At 48.6% G+C, this 16,874-nt stretch overlaps 1 pseudogene; it reads right to left on the minus strand.

Annotated features, from left to right (window-relative positions):
• Positions 1 to 3,437: 3,437 nt before the first annotated feature.
• LOC102847122 lies at positions 3,438 to 4,610 on the minus strand (annotated as a pseudogene).
• Positions 4,611 to 16,874: the final 12,264 nt, after the last annotated feature.

Consider the following 16,874-nt stretch of genomic DNA (forward strand, 5'->3'; position numbering starts at 1 on the left):
TCTGAAATTGTCCAAACATGCAATCCAGGTGCATTAATAATCATTGTTGACTAGGATACAAAAGTTGGAAATAATAAGGAAGCAATTGTAATCAGAAAGTATGGTCTTGGTGACAGAAATGAAGCTGGATATTGAATAATTGAATTCTATATGTTCAATGATATGTGCAAATTTTTTCATTGATATTTTAATGAAAGTTTACAGAATATTTCTATTTCCATTCATTCATGGTTGCACATTTTCCTCCCTACCGCCCCCTCCCAAGTTCGCTTTTCTCTTTAAAAAGATTCTTTCCCTGTTACCCAATTTCCTTCCTCATCCCGCCCCCCGAGTCCATTTTGCTATGCACCTCTTATTCTTGACTGCTGTCACGCAAATAATACCTAATCATGAATTCCTTTTAGACAGTTCTTTATTTTAGGATTATCATTTTCACAATATTGAGTCTTCTTATCCATGAACAGGGCACTTTTTTAAAAATTACTTTAGGTCCTTTATTGTGTCTTGTGAAATGTTCTACTTGTATAGTTTTCTTTTGTATCTCTAGTTAGGTTCACTACCAAGTATCTCAATTTGTGGTTGGCTATTGTAAATGGTATTGCTTGCTTGGTTTCCTTCTCTGAGTTCTCTTTGTTACTGTAGAAGATTCCCTCTGATTTTTGGATATTGATCTTATAACCTGCCTGTCAATTATATGATAGTGTACCCAGGAAACCTCAAAGACTAATTAAAAAAAAAACCCAAACAACAAACTTCTACTGTTAGTGCTAATAGGCCAATTTAGTAGAATGTTTTTCCCCTCATGTTTTAATGCAGTGTTCATTACTTATCTCCTCTTTTCTTAGTTTCTCCCAACCCCCATGTCAGTCCTGTTTTATAACAGTGGCACTATGCAGTATTTGTCCCTTTGTGACTGAGATATCTCACTCAGCATAATGTCATGCAGGTCACCCATTTTTTTATAATATTTTACAAGTTCCTTGTTTTTCAGTTCTATGTCGTATGCCATTGTGTGAATATACCATGATTTTTCTATTTGTTTGTTGATGGGCACTTGGGTTGCTTTCATCTCTTTACTATATTATGAAAAACACAGCAATAATCATGGTATACATATGCAAATACCCTTTTAAAAAAACACAAAAGGAGTCCTTACATATAGACCTTACCTGATAGACTGCACAGAATCAGACTGACTACATCTGTGGAAAGAATTGTTGGAGAAGTTCAATATCAGCAGTCAAAACCAGGCCAGTGCTGACTGCAGAATAGATCATCAATTACTCAAGTGAAAGTTAAATTTATGCTAAAGAATATTAAGCAAGGACACAAGAACCAAAATAAAACCTCAAATCTATCCCACCTTAATTTTAAAATCAGCTCCAGAAAAGGTTTGAGGTATTAAATACTAATGACTGAAGACCAGTTAAGAGATGACATCAAAGGTATCATCCATGAAGCATGCAGAAGGTCACTACAAAGACAGAGGAGGAAGAAAAGACCAAAATAGATCTCAGAAGACTCTGAAAATTGTACAGTTATTGTTGTGTACCGTAGAGTCAGAAACCACTCATAGCTCACCCTCCAGTAGGTTTTCAGAGGTAGTTAATCGCACAAGAGGAGATTGCCCATCCTTCTCCCACGGAGCAGCTGGTGGCCTCGAACCATGTGCCTTCAGGATTGCAGCGCAGCTTCTTGCTACTAGGCCACCAGAGCTCCCCAGATGAAGTTGAACTATGAAAAAATGACAAAGTCAAAGAGACGATTTTGAAGGCCTGATTGAGAAGACAAAGCAAAGGATTATTATGGAATGTGCAAAGAGCTGGAGTTGGAGAGTAACAAGGAAAGAATTCACTTGACATTTCTAAAGTTGAAAGAACTGCGGGGGTTGGGGGGTGGAATCCAAGGCTCGAATTGCAATACTGAAAGATGTTATGGGTAAAATCTTGAATGATCCAGGAAGCATCAAAAGAAGATAGAAAGAATACGAAGTCACTGTACCAAAAAGAATTGGTTGACAGTGAAAAAATTCAGGAATTACTATATAAACAAATGCCAGTGGTAATTAATGAAGAAGTTCAAGCTGCACTGAAGACACTGGCAAAAAATAAGGCCCCAAGAATCAGAGATACCATTTGCATTAACTAACAGATGCAGCCCTGGACATGCTCCCTTGTATGTGCCAGGAAATTTGGAGGATAGTTGCTTGGCCAACTGACTGAAAGAGATCCATATCTCTTCCCATTCCCAAGAAGGGTGATCCAGTGGAATGTGCATAGTATCAAACAGTATCATTAATATCACATACAAGCAATATATTGATGAAGATCATCCAAAAATGGCTAACATAGTTCAAAGACAGAAAACTGCCAGAAATTCAAGCTGGGTTTAAAAGAGGCCATAGCACCAGGGATATCATTGCTGATGTCAGATGGATCTTGGGTGAAAGCAGAGAATAGTAGAAGAATGTCTATTTGTGCTTTATTGACAATGCAGAGGCATTTGACTATGTGAATCATAACAAATTATAGCTAACATTGAGAAGAATGGGAATCCCAGAACACTCGATTATGCTCATACAAAACCTATATCTAAACCAAGAAGCTGCTGCTGTCTAAACAGAGCAAGGGGAACACTGAATAATTTATAATTAGAAAAGGTAAAAAAAAGAAAAATCTAGAAAGGTGTATGTCAGGGTTGTATTCTTTCTCCCTACTTATTCAATCTGTGCAAATCATTCAAGAGGCTGGACTCTAGGAAGAAGAATATGGCATCAGGATTGGAAGCAGACTCATCAAAACCTTCATTATGCAGATGACACAGTCTTACTTTTTGAAAGAAATGAGGCCTTGAAACAAATGCGGCAGAACAAATACTAGAATCTTCACTATGGATTGCATCTCAACATCAAGAAGACAAAAATCCTCACCACTGGATCCATAGGTGATGAGAGATGGAGAAAAGGTTAAAATTGTCAATGATTTCCTCTGACTTGGATCCACAATCAACGCCCTTGCTACTAGCAGTCAGGAGATCAGAAGATGTATTGCAGTGGGCAAGTACCCTGCCAGAGATCTCTCAAAAGTCCTGAGGAGTGACAATGCCAGCTTGAAGACTAAGGTGTGCCTGATTCAGGCCATGGTCTTTTCAATCACTTGCTATGCTGCTGAGAGTTGGACAATGCATAAGGACGACAGAAGAAGAATTTATGCCTTTCAAAGGTTTGGTTTGGTTTGATGTTTCATTTTTAGTTTTATTTAAAAATTCTGACAAATCAGGTACAGGATAAAGAAGAGGTGGAGATGCAAAAGAGGGAAGTCCTTGGGGAGCGGGCAGGGTGGACAACTGTGGTGTCCCCTTCACCCCTCTGGTATTGTCTCCTGAAGACGGGACAGACTGAAACATTCCAGAATGTGCGAATCTTCTACTGTGTCTGTTCAGTGTAGTGAGTCTGTCTCATCAGCCAGCTCACCGATACTGACCTCAAAGCCATCCTGAACATCATCGAAGATTTGGCGATCATATTCCTCTGACACAAATGTGATGGCCAAACCCTTGGTGCCAAATCAGCCTGCTCTGACCACCTGATGTAAGTTGGTGTCAGAATCCTCAGACATGTCATAGGTAAAGGAAGGCAATGTTCACCCACTCAATGTCCATGCCTCAGCCAAATACATTGATGGCCACAGAAACACGTCATTTAAAATCTTAACATTTCTAGTACTGAGACAGTCTCTCCTCCTGGGGCATCCCACGGTGGATGGCAGTGACTGGGAAGTTCTGCTTCACCAGGAGCTGGGCCCGGGCAATGCATAGCCATCCACACTTCACAAAGATCACCACCTGTTAAAACTCAAGGACCTCTAGAAGGTCAAAGAGATTCAGGTTCTTCTCATTGTCCCTCACTTTGATGCAGAACTGCTACAATCCCTGCAGCATCGCCTTCTTATCATCCACAACGACCTCCATCAGGTCTTGCATGAACTTGCCACAACTGGACAGATCTCTTTGCTCGAGGTAAGAAAAATTTCCTGGACATCTTAATGCATGTCGAGTTGTTCAAGCACCTTATCACACTCGTCCAAAGTGACGTGCTCAGTGTGTTTGAGGTTAAGACTCTTATTTCGAGCCAAGGTGAGGATGCAGCCAGGGATTCTGACGACAATATATGAGCAGTTCTTCAACATCTCTTCATCCTTCTTGACAAACAGACCACAAAAAACCATGGCAACCTTGATACTGGGCATGTATTTAGAGAAGCACCCAGAGCCCTTGCATGGCACATCACCAACATAGACCCCTTCCAGTGGTTGCCTCCACCTGTGGCAGTGCAGCCAACACAAACACTGTCATCTCCTGGCCTGGCCTGGCACAGGACATCCATTCCCAGAATGGCCTGAGGGATGCACTCATGCTGGACTTCTGACGGAGGCTCAAAACCACAGTCAACAACCCCGGGCACAGCTCTGGCTTAAGCAGGCAGTAATGGAGGCCAGAGCTGCAGATGGAAACCTAAGATCCTTCCTCCTTAGAGGCCTCAGCCCCATCTCTCGAGCCTCCATTTCATCTTCAATGTCCAGGAGCTCATCATCTACCTCATTTAGTGCCATAACTGGGTAGGGTGGGTGTGTATGGCCCAGTTGGTGCCTGTGAATCGTGATGTTGGAGAAGAGTACTGACTATCCCATGGACTGCCAAAAGAACAAATATATATCTTGAGGGAAAAGTGCAGCCAGAGTGCTCCTTGGAGGCAAGGATGATGAAGCTTCATCTCACAGACTTTGGGTATGTTGCTAAGATTCTTTAGACAGGGGCATCATGCTTGGAAAGGTGGAGGGTCAAAGAGAGGAAGACCCTCAACACGATGGATTGGCACAGTGACTGCAGTAACATGCTTGAGTGTGTCAGAGGTGATGAGGAGGACACAGGATAGGACAGGGTTCACATCTGTTGTTTACAGAGTCACCATGAGTGGGACCCGACTGACAGCACCTAACTAGAGCCTTCACACTGGTTTACACTGCATTGATTCAACTCCTTACGACCCGGTGATGACAGATAGAGCCCTGTCCCACTCTCACCGACGCTGCTGAGAGCCCTGTCCCACTCTCATCGACGCTGCTGTGTTCACACCCACTGAGATGGTCACTATGTTAGTCCATCTCATCAATTCTCCTTAGAATTTCAACACACCCAGAACATACCATCCATTCCAACTCAGAGCAGCTCAACAGGACAGTGTGGAGCAGCTCCGTAGGGACTCCCAAGAGAAACCTTTCTCCTGTGGATTAGCTGGTGGGTGCAGACTACCGGCTTTTTGTATGCAGTAACCACTGCATAACCAAGCCTCCTTTTCCATAGTACACAGACCCACCACTCACCTGGACACACTGGGGCATTAACCCTGTGTAGGGGACAAGTCAGGCATATATGCTATCACACAGGGAGATGGGGACACACAATCACAGACACACAAAAACACTCCACAGTCCTTTGTCATATGCCCTGGTCAGGAAGCAGAAGGGGACACCCAGATACACTAAAACAGAAACAACCTTAGAGAGATGCAGGACTGGGGTGCACCACCAAACACATACATTAAACACACAAAAACCCCAAGATGAGCAGATGTAGAGGAGAGGTGAAACACCTGAAAGTGGGATTGGCAGGAAAAAAGCCCTGATCCATGCCAGCAGGACCAAGGCGCATCCGTCAGAACACTCAAGCCCCCCTCCCCTGAGAGGGGACCCAGGTTCCTCTTCGTGGGAGCCCTTCCTTGCCACTTGGGGAGCCCTGGAACCCTCCAGGACCTGCTCCTTGACAGCCACATCCAGGTGTGGGCGGCGCGCGCCCCCTGGTGGCCGCGGAGCGTCGGTCCAGGCTGCACAGAGCGGGACCTGCATGTGTGGGGGGTTCTGGGATGAAGGCAGGAGGGTGTTCGAGGGCTCAGAGCTCCGGAGGCAGAGCCCGGGGGAACGTGGACACGGGGGACAGGGGACAGGAGAGGTCGGGCCCTGTCCAGACCGGACCCTAGTACCTGCAACCGAACCCGAGAAATATCAGACCCGCGCGACCCTGCGAGCGCAGGGCCTTAGGGATGGTGTTACCGGCGGAAACCAGAGGCGCTTCTTATTGGTTGATGATCCGAGCGCTCTACCAATGAGGGCGAGGGATGTGGGGACGGGACAGTCGTGGGGCGCTCAAGTAGGTCCTCGCTCTCCATGATTCTTAGCCGGACGCTGTCGCCAGGGAATCACCTATCATATGGAATGTCCAGCGCGGAGACCCTGGTCGAACCAGCACCAAAGTAGCTTTATCCCGTGGGGCTCGGAAAGGTGGGTCAGCTCCTTAGTCCCACCTACTTCCTGTCAGTCGTGTAGCCCCCGCCCACGCACCGGCTGTTCGCCTCCCGGTCCCGCCCACTTCCTGCACATCGTCCTCCCCATACGCCGGCAGCTGTCAAGCCCCGCCTACCTCCTTGTCAGTCTTTCTGGGCCCCGCCCGCTACCCCTGTCAACAGACTCCTAGTTCCGCCTACCTCTGGCTTACCCCTCTTTGAAAAACCTCATTGCTTTTCAATCAATAGCTGAGCTTCGGTGAATTTTGTTGTTGCTGTTGTTCGGTATCCTGCACTTGAGTATGACTCATAGCGATCCTATGAGTAACAGATCTGAACCTGTTTCTATTCTCGGCATCTGATGAGCCAGTTACACTGTGTCAATCTACCTTCCTGAAGGTCTTCTCTTTCACTCACTCTCAACCTTTCCAAACACAATGTCTTTTTCCAAAGACTGGCCCCTCCTAACTATATACCTGAAGTATGTGGAACAAAGCCTTGCCTCCTCCAAGGAGCACCCTGGTGGTATTTTCTCTAAAATATCTTTGTTTACTCCCTTGGCAGTGCATGGAGTATTCAGTACTCTTCTCCAAAAGCACAACTTAAAAGCAGCGATTTTTCTTTTGTCATCATTAATTTTCCAACTTTCACAAGCATAGCAAGTAATTGGAAAGATCATGGTTTGAATCAGGAGCACCTTAGTCTTTAAACTGACATCATTGATCCTTAGAATTTTGGAGAGTTCTTTGACAGGATTTCCCGAAGGCAACACATCTTCTGATGGCTTGGAAACTGGTACCAAGGGAGTCAGAGGACTTTAGAGATTAAATATCATGGGAGATTGTCCATCTCTTTCCGATGGAGCAGCTGATGGATTCGAACTGTTTGCCTTTGTGTTATCAGTGCAACTCATTACCCTCTAGGCCACCAGAGACTTACTCCTCTCCTTAGAGACACCTTAACAATCACCTGGTTATCTCCTCCTGGGCCCTGCCGGCTGTCCAGTCATGCCCACTTCGCTGTCATTTTCTTTGGGCTCCGCCCACACGATAAACAATAGTCTCCTAATCTCAGATCCTGGTATTTCCCTCCACACTGCCTTCTTAGTCCCTAGATCCAGTGGACATCCCATCATCTTCCTCCCCTAGGGGTCCACTGTCCCCAGAATCTATTATCAGGCTCCGCCCCTTCCCCTGTCATTCTCAGACCCCGCCCATGGATCAACCATCCATCTACCCTATGTCATATCTTCCAGATCCTACCCTCATTCCTGCCATTGTCAGACCTCGCCTCAGAGACCAGGCCTCTGGCCTTTCTTAGCTGTCTCCCCATCCTCCTCCAGCTCTACCTCAACTGCTATCGAAAATCTTAGCGCCTTCCCCAGTTCCTCTTGCAGAGCCCTGTGTCCCCTTCCCGGTCCAAACCTTTGAGCCATGCAGGGTCTGTGGTCTTTTATCCTATACCCCACCCAACACGTTCAGGACCTCATCCCAAAATCACTGGATCCCTGGTGTGGGATACCCCGCCCTCACCAGCAAGGGTCTCCTCCAATAACCCTCACCACTCTCAGAGGTCAAATCCTGGTCCAGGTGGATGCGCCTATCCTGTGCCCCCCTCTCATCACCCCTTTATAATCTCATCCAAGGGATTCATCATCATCTCACCGGCAAGATCACAGCCCAGCCGGAGCTGGTGACCTGTCAGCAGCCCAGCTCCTGGGTAGCCAAGATGTTGGTGACTGGAGATCCAAGATGGCGGTGGAGGCAGAGACAGCGTGGTGAGCTGTGGGAGCAGCGAACCACTTAAAGCAGGGCCATTATGGCCTTCCACAGACTTCGGCTTATTGATAATTGAACACTTAAACAGTTGATGACTGGCCCTTAGTGAAGATCGAGGCTCAACAACAGGAATTCAAGGATTCCCAAGGAGAAATGGGATGGATGCTGGGCACTGGCCCTCCTCAAGACTGGCACAGTGAAGCCAGCACACTACCACAAGGTGGACTTGATCTGGAGAGAATTATTGGAGCCAAGATGGCGGCTGTGGGGGAAGCGCACCCGCCGAGCGCCCATGCGGCGAGGTGGGGGGGCACGCCCCCAATGGCCGCCCGTGCTGGGGGGGCCGCGCGCCTCCTGCAGGCCTCCCGCATTGGGGGGGCGCGCCCCGCTGGCCACCTGTGTAGGAGGTGGGGGATGGGATGCATGCCTGCCATCTGCCGGTTTGGGTTTCCTTGGACAGGCCAAAGAAGATGATTACCTATGTATTGGACAGGCCAAAGAAGATGATTACCTATGCAATGGATTGCTGAAAGTCACTGTGAGTCTGATGACCTTAACAGTGGCAGCATGCACAAGAGGACTGACATCCTAAATGCACCACATATTTTGTTCTGTTGAATGCTTCTGCCAAAAGATGGTTAGACCTGGGGGGAGTCTGCTCACAATTCTCAGATTCCCTTTATCATATATAAAGCGGGAAGGCAGTGACACCTACTTCAAAATATAGTATGACCACTTATGGGGGGGTAAAAGTGGTAGTGCTGGAACTGGAAACACTATCCCTGACCACAGAGTCCTCAGTCAAGCAAGGGGACCAGACTGGGGTAGGGGCAATTGGAGGGGGAGTATACCAGCCAGCTCCTGGGGAGTGTTTCCCTGCTCAGGATGGGCTGCCCTCGGCCCCCAGCTCGGGGCGAGCCATCGCGGCCCTCTGCCTGGGGTGGGCTGCCCTCGGCCCCCAGCTCGGGGTGAGCCGTCGCAGCCCTCAGGGTGAGCTCCTCAGTCCCCAGATTGTGCCATCTGACCCCTGGGTAGGGAAGGAGAAAAAAAAATAATGCCTAGGGTATCCAGAGAATGTTACCTAGGCCACCTTCTGCGGCCCTCTCCCCCAGTAAACCTGAAAGCAACACCCTCAAAGCCCTTCTATTTGTAACTCACAAGTTTGTTTTCTCTAGGTTTGCTCCCCTTCCTGTAGGTAACCTTAACACTGAGTTTTACTCCAGAATTGACACTGAACCCAGTGCCAGTGACAAAAAGGAAATACAACTGACAGCTAAGGAAGCAAAGGAGGATGGAGCCTCTGGGTTCAACCAGCCATCCCCACTGGACCCACCTGGGAAAACACTTTGCAGTCCAGAGGGGAGCAAATGACAGGAAAATATCTTCTAACAGAGCAAGAAGGCAAGCAGCTTTAACCCAAGACCACCATTAAGGTGATAAAGCATCCTCCCTTTCCCCCTTTACATCTACGCCCCTGTTCAGCATGAAGAAGCCAGAGAGTCGGCATCCAATTCCCAAATCAATAAGACAGTTGGCTTAATTACTATTGGAAAATGCTTGTCATTCCTCCGTAGCATCTAGTCCCCACTGGACCCTCATCATTTCCTTCACCTGCTCCCCCCACCGATCAAACTGTGCAGCTCTGCAACTGAATCCTGGCCCATCCTCACCCTTCTGCCCCCAACCCTCACCTCCTTGTACCCCCAATATGTTTTTCCTAATTTAAAAAAATTATGTTGGTGACTGTGGACTTAGCCCATTTGCTGCTGGGTCAGCTTGTGTCCCGTGCTCTCACACACACCCCCTACATTCCCCAGACTCCCACCCCCGCCCCAGACTGTGCTTCTCAGCAGCCAGGGAGGGGTCCCTCTGCGAGGTGATTTTCTATTTTCTTTTGTTGTTGTTGTTGTTGTTGTTATGTGTACTGCCGAGTCAGAACTGACCCATAGCTAACCTTCCAGAAAGTTTTGAGAAGCAATAAATCACACGAGAGAAGATTGCCCATCTTTCTTCAAAAAAGCAGCTGGTGGATTCAAGCTGCATGCTTTTGGAATTGCAGTGCAGCTTTTTATCACCAGGCTACCAGGGCTTCCTATGTCCTTCTGTTGCTGTTGTTAATGTGCCATTGAGTCGCTTGTGGCTCATAGCAACCCTATGTACAACATCTCAGAACCCTGCTCTATCCTGAGCTAAGCTTGTTATCTCTGACATACCTGCCCTCATTATCTCAGTCCCTGAGTCAATCCATCTCATTGAAGGTCTTCCTCTTTTGTGCTGTCCCTCCATCCTCCCAAGCATGATGTCCCTCTCCAAGAACTGGTCCCTCCTTGCAACATTCCTGAAGTATGTCAGATGTAGCTTCAAAATCCTTGCCTCCAAGGAGCAACCTGGTTTCACCCTCTCCAGAATGAACCTGTTTGTTCTCCTAGCAGTCCATGGTATATTCAATACTCTTCTCCAACACCACAGCTCAAAGGCATCAATTCTTCTGTTATCCCTAGTCATTGCCCAGCTTTCTGATGCATAACAAGTAATTGTGAAGACCATGGCCTCGATCAGATGCACCTTAGTCTCCAGATTGAGATTGTTGCTCTTCAGTATTCTAGAGATGTCCCTGATAGCAGACTTTCCCAATGCAATTCGTCTTTTAATTTCCTGGCTGCTGATATCAAGAGTGTTGATTGTGGAGCCAAGCAAACTAAAGTTATTAACGATCTCAGTCTCTTCACCATCTATCATGATGATGCCAATCGGCCCAGTGGTGGGAATCTTTGTCTTCTTGATGTTGAGCTTCAATCCATATTGAAGACTGCAGTCCTTGACCTTCAGCAGCAAGAACTTCAGCAAGCAGGGCTCTGTCATCTGCATAATGCAGATTGTTGAGTCTTCCTCCAAAAGTAATACAAAAGTGACTGCTCTTAAATACTTAGCCCCACCCCCAGCCCCCAGTTACCCTGGGCCACTGGCTATGGGTGCAGGAGGGTGTTAGGCCACAGAGGCCTTTGTCACTAATCTTTCCAGAGTGGAAATCAGGTTCTGAGACTCCAGGTCCCTGGAAACTTGGCTCAGTCTGTCTTTCCCCCTCACTCTCATCTCCACGCTCACCAACTTCAAAGGACTCATATTCTCACCACTTCCTCAAGTCGACCCTGGATCTGTCCCTGAATCATTCCCAATTGGCTCCCTTTCCCCACTGGCCCTCAGGAGACTGGCCCTGCTTGTCGAGAAACTGGGGCATAGGTCCTACTTCAGGGAAGGACGCCGGTCATGGGCTGGGATTGCCCAGGAAGGACACACCCCCCTCAACCCCGCTACAAAGATATCCTGAGCTGTTTCTCTGGGTTGTGTCTACAGATAGTTATAGTGCTCAGCTGCTGATCAGACATCGAGAGGTTCAAGTTTGCCCAGAGGTGCCTTGGAAAAAAGGCCTGAAACCCTACAGTGCCCAGTTCTATCGACTCAGACATACATGGGATCACCAGGAGTCGTTGCCCCGATATTGTTAAATCATTTCCACATTCTGCTGGCTCATTTTCCTTCAAAGTTGACACAAGTATTGGATCCCTGGCTGTCAGCTGACCAGGTAGCCATCTTCCGAATTTCCTGTCCCAGGCTAGTGAGCACATCCAGGGCTGCATCTGTTTGTCAGTCAGTCAGTCCATCATGCCCGGAGCTTTAATCGTTGCCAATGCCTGAAATCCAGCTTGGATCTGTTCCTTTTAGGGCATCAGTTCTTGTCTCATGCCAACTCCTGAAACAATTAAACAAGGACCAGTTCTTTGCAGTGCAGTGACTTTGTGTACTTTATTATTGTTATTGTTATTGTTATTAATGAAAGTTTGCAGCGACTTAGGGTTTCCATTCATTCATTGTTGCACTTGACTCTGTATGTTCTTTCCATCTTCTTCTGATGCTTCCTGCATCTTCCATCATTTTGCTCGTGTTAAATGCTGTGTCCTGTGGAGTCGGAACCGATTTAGAGCGGACCCTCCAGTGGGTCTTCAGAAGACTTCACCTCCCAGGAGGAGACTTCCTGTCTTTTCCCCTCAGAGCAGCTGGTGCTTTGAACCTCCTGCCTTTGGTCTGGCAGCGCAGCTCTTTACCCTCTGGGGTAAGTTCCAGTATACGGATGCTGCTTGTGCTGTGGACCAAAAGTATTTACAACCACTACATCTCTGGCCCTGCAGAATTCTATTACGTCATCTCCAGGGCTGTTCTGATCCCCAAGCTCCTAGTTTCCAGCTTCCAAGCCTCCTCTGCCTCCTTCATTTCCATTTTCTCTTTCCCATCACCAGTAACTATCAGAGAATCTTAATTTCGTGGCTGATTCATTTCCCACTACTTCAGTTGGTAAAATCTTCCCGTTCTTCATTTTTACCATTAAAGATGATTGGTGCATAAAATTGAGTCATAGTCCCATTAGCCAGTCTTCCTTATGGGTGTGTGGGTATTATCCTATCCCCAACAACCCTCTGTTTCAGGATAAAGCTCAAAGTATTCTTTGTGAGTGTGACCTTGATGTCATCCGTCTTCAATTTGTTGTTCTGGCACAGGGTCGTAGAACTGTGTCATTCAAAACGGCCTGGACCCATCCATCTCCTCTCACTGATGAGTCGACCTGTTGCTATTTCTTGAAAAGGGACATTAGGGGAAGAACCCCAAGGAGATGTAGTGACACAGGGACTGCAGCGATGGACTCGAGTGTGTTGTGAAGATGACACAGGACAGGACAGGGCCCAGATCTGCTGTTCACAGGGTCGCTGTGATACTCAACTTGATGGCACCTAACAACAACAAATATAATGACTGTTATGTGTTCCTTTTCCTTTTTTTTAAACAACCTCTCCCTTGCCTAGGCCCCTTCTGTGTGCTGCGCACATCCTGATTCTTAATGGCTGTGTGCAGCTGTTTCTTGGCCTTCTGAGCTGTTCCAGGTCGGCGCACGAAGGTCTTCAGGGTCTCTTTCCTCTGCCCACATCGTTAAGGCGGAGCTCCTTTGAGGACCCAGCTCGTAAGCAGTGACACACTGAGTGTCTTCCCGCTTCAGGAGTTCGCCTCCCGGCACTATGTCAGGCAAACTTCTGCTACTTACTGTTCATGGTAATATTTTGTAAGAAGTCCACCTGTCAGTTCCTCTTCCTCCTCCTCTCTTAGTCTGGAAGCTCTGCTGAAGTCTGTCCACTGGCGGGGACACAGCTGGGATTTGAAATCCTAATGACTGAGTTTCCTGGATCACAGCAGCAAGCCAGCCACCACTGGATAACACCCAGACAGGCACCCGGACAGACAGGCCTGAGGACTGCAGCCCCAGGAAACCCTGTGGGGCAGCTTAGCCACACACACACACACACACACACACACACACACACACACGGCCACCAGGAGTCAGAATCAACAGAACTGCCTGTGGGTTTTCTCTGTTCTGTTTTGTGTGAATGTTCTGGAAGGTCAGAGGTTGGGACTCCAGGATAGGAGAGGTCTGGTGATTCATTCCCACAAACTTAACAGCCTGGAAAACCTTCCAGGAGCCCAGAGGGCAAGGGGCTGGAAAGAAAGATGCTTGGAAAGAGACATCCCACCAGGCACCAGAAGGTACTGTAACACTATAGAAATTGCAACTAATGTTGCAAAACGAAATGTGCATAAACACTTGCATGGAAAACCAGTGTGCTCTGTGCAAAGTTTCAGGGAAACCACAATTGGAAAACCAAACCACCACAACAAAAGCCCTATGTGGCTCTCCTCTGTCATTCTGGGCCGCTATGAGGCTAAATGGGCTGGACCATTCACAGCAACAACTGGCCCTCTCTCCCGTCCCCACCCGGGGATCTGCCTGGGAGTGAGGCTTCAGGCCCAAGGCTGGAGCCGAGCAGGTGGCCTTCGGGGGACAGCACCTACGTACTTTGCCTGTAAGTAGCTGGGGCCTTGGTATCTGGCAGCTCTCCAAATACCACTGCCAAAGCTGACCACGGGCCCCTGCGGCCTCACTTCCAGGCTGTGTGCCTGCCAGACCCGGCCTAGGACTGTACCAGCAGCTACATCCTCAGTTATACCTGCGGCGGGCACCTGCTGCTGTCCTCCATGCCAGAGACTCATGCGAGTGGGAGGGGGCCCCCTCAGGAAGACCCACCCAGCCTAGCCCCAGCTGGTCTCAGCCCACTCCTGCACACCCCCCAGGAGCCCCTACTATTTGGTCTACAAGCTCCTCAGGTTCCCTAGGGTGTGTCTGCTGGTGAGTGTCTGCGGAGAGGCCCCCAGCCCCGTGGGGCCAGAGAACATCCCCTTGTCCTCTGCTCGGGCCAGCAGTGCCCGGCACTGTTGACACGGAGCTGTGTGTTTCCCTGGAGTTGGGGGTGGGGGGCAGGTCTGAAGAGGGCCTCTCTCTTCTTAGGGCTCATTCAGCATCGCCGGGGCAGACCAGCAACTGCCAGAAGCTTCTGTCTCGCTGCCTGCAGCTGGAGAGGGCCCGTGCCAGGGCAGAGGGGAGGGAAAGGAGACCCAGCCGGGGTGCAGTCAGGGCTGGGCTGTGGTGGCATGGAGCGCGGGGGACAAAGACGCACAGAGTGGAGCTGGAAGCTGAGCTCACACGTACAGCCAGACTGGACTCGGCGTGGGGAGCAGGCACGTGACCCAGACAGAGGCCCGAGCCATGGGCACGTGATGGTCAGCCAGCTGCCTGGACACCAGCAACATTGTCAGCCTGAAAAACACCCCTGCTCAGGCAGGCTCCCTTTTTTTTAAAGACCAAGAAACAAAGTAACTACAAGGTATCCTGTTTCTTGGTTAGAGAGGGCAAAGGAAGGCCTCTGGCACTGGAAGGTTCTAGGACATAAACCCCACGGCCTTGGAGTCAGCTGTGACTCGCACGCCGACTCTGTAGGGTAGAGAAATGCCCGTAGGCATTTCTTCAAGGCTGGAATCTTTGCCGTGTATGACATGTGGGGCTGCTAAACCAAAAGGCCGGCTGTTTGAATCCACTGGCCTCAACTTGAGAGGAAGATGGGCCATCTCCTCGTACAGAGATTTACAGACTTAGAAACCTGATAGGTCTGTGAGCTCAAATTGACTCAATAGCTTTGTTGTTGTTGATAGGTACCGTCGAATCAAGTACAACCTCCTATCCTGTCCCATCCTCATACTTCCTGACACACTGGAGCCCGCACCCATCATGTCAGTCCCCTGATCAAGAGTCTTCCTCTCCTTCACCGTCTCTCCACCCTTCCCAGAATCATGTCCTCCTCCAAGGAATAGCCCCTCCTAGCCACATGCCCAAAGTATGTGAGGTGAAGCCTCATCATTCTTGGCTCCAAAGAGCACTCCAGCTGCACTTTCTCCAAGACATATCTGTCCGTTCTCTTGGCTGTCCATGGGATGTTCAGTGCTCTTCTCCAACACCACAGCTCAAAGGCATAAATTCCTCTTCTGTCATCCTTATTCATTGTCCAGCTCTCAGATGCATAGCAAGTGATTAAGAAGATCATCGTTTGAATCAGGTGCACCTTAGTCCCCACACTGGCAACATTACTCCTCAATAATTTGAAGATAAGTCAACAGCAGGGGGCAGTGTTTTCAGAAGTAAGGCTGGCAAGACTTGGTCTCATGTACTTGGGGTATGTTACCAGGAGGGGTCAGTCCTTGGAGAAGGGCATCATGCTTGGAAAATCAGAAGATCAGGAAAAAAGAGGAAGATCCCCGACTGGAGGGAGGGTCACAGCGGCTGCAGCAGTGACGGTGAGGATGACGCAGGCACGGGTGGCGTTTCCCTGGGTTGTATGTGCTGAGAGATGAAGCCAGCTTGACAACGCCTCACAACAACAATTTCTGCAGAAGCAGACCGCCAGTGTGGCTAATGGGTTCAAACTGTCGACCTTTCCGTTAGCAACTGAGCAGTTAATCACTGTGCCACCAGGGCCCAGACACTCTTTCCAGCCTCAGCAGTGTGTGAGGAGACACACCCTTTGCTTGGGCCTCCATTTCCTGGTCTGTGAAATGGGCACACAGATAGCAGCTACCTCCTATTGTTGTCAAATGCCTAGTCACAGAGACCTACCTGGTGACACATCCAAAGCCAGGAAGTCAGACAATGTCTACCACCATCCCTAAGAAGAGGACTCGAAACACTTGCTGCAGGGGATCAGGATTGCAACCCTCAATACTTGTCGACATCACGAAAACAAAAATCCTCACCACTGGACTGACAGGCAATAGAAAGTTGTCAATGATTTCATTTTACTTGAGTTCACAGTCCACGCCCTTGGTATCAGGAGAGAGACAGAGAAAGAGAAGAAGAAGAAAAAGGAGGAGGAGGAGGGGGAGGAAGGAAGGGAGGGAGGAAAGGAGGGAGGGAGGGAGGGGAAAGGAGGAGGAAAGGAAGGAAGAAATCAAAAGACATATGACAATAATTGAAAAGGTGCATGCAAAGTGGACTGGGGGTGGGGAGGGAGAAGAGAGAGCAACAAGGTTAAACTGGGTGGCTCCTTGGAGGCAAGGATTCTGAGGCTCCATCTAACATACTTTGGACATGTTGTATGGAGAGACCGGTCCTTGGAGAAGGACATCATGCTTGGGAAGGGGAGGGACATCGCAGGAGGGGAAGGCCCTCTATGAGGTGGATTGATTCAGTGACTGGGGTAATTAGGATGGGAGTGTCAGAGACAGTGCGATTGGCACAGGACAGAGCAGAATTTAGGGCTGTTGTACATAGGGTCGCTATGAGTCGCAAGTGACTCAATGGCACATAACAACAACAACAATCCTGA

The sequence above is a fragment of the Elephantulus edwardii genome, unplaced genomic scaffold, assembly GCF_000299155.1.
Source record: "Elephantulus edwardii isolate Elephantulus edwardi_28Jun2011 unplaced genomic scaffold, EleEdw1.0 scaffold00185, whole genome shotgun sequence".
NCBI classification, from domain to species: Eukaryota; Metazoa; Chordata; class Mammalia; order Macroscelidea; family Macroscelididae; genus Elephantulus; species Elephantulus edwardii.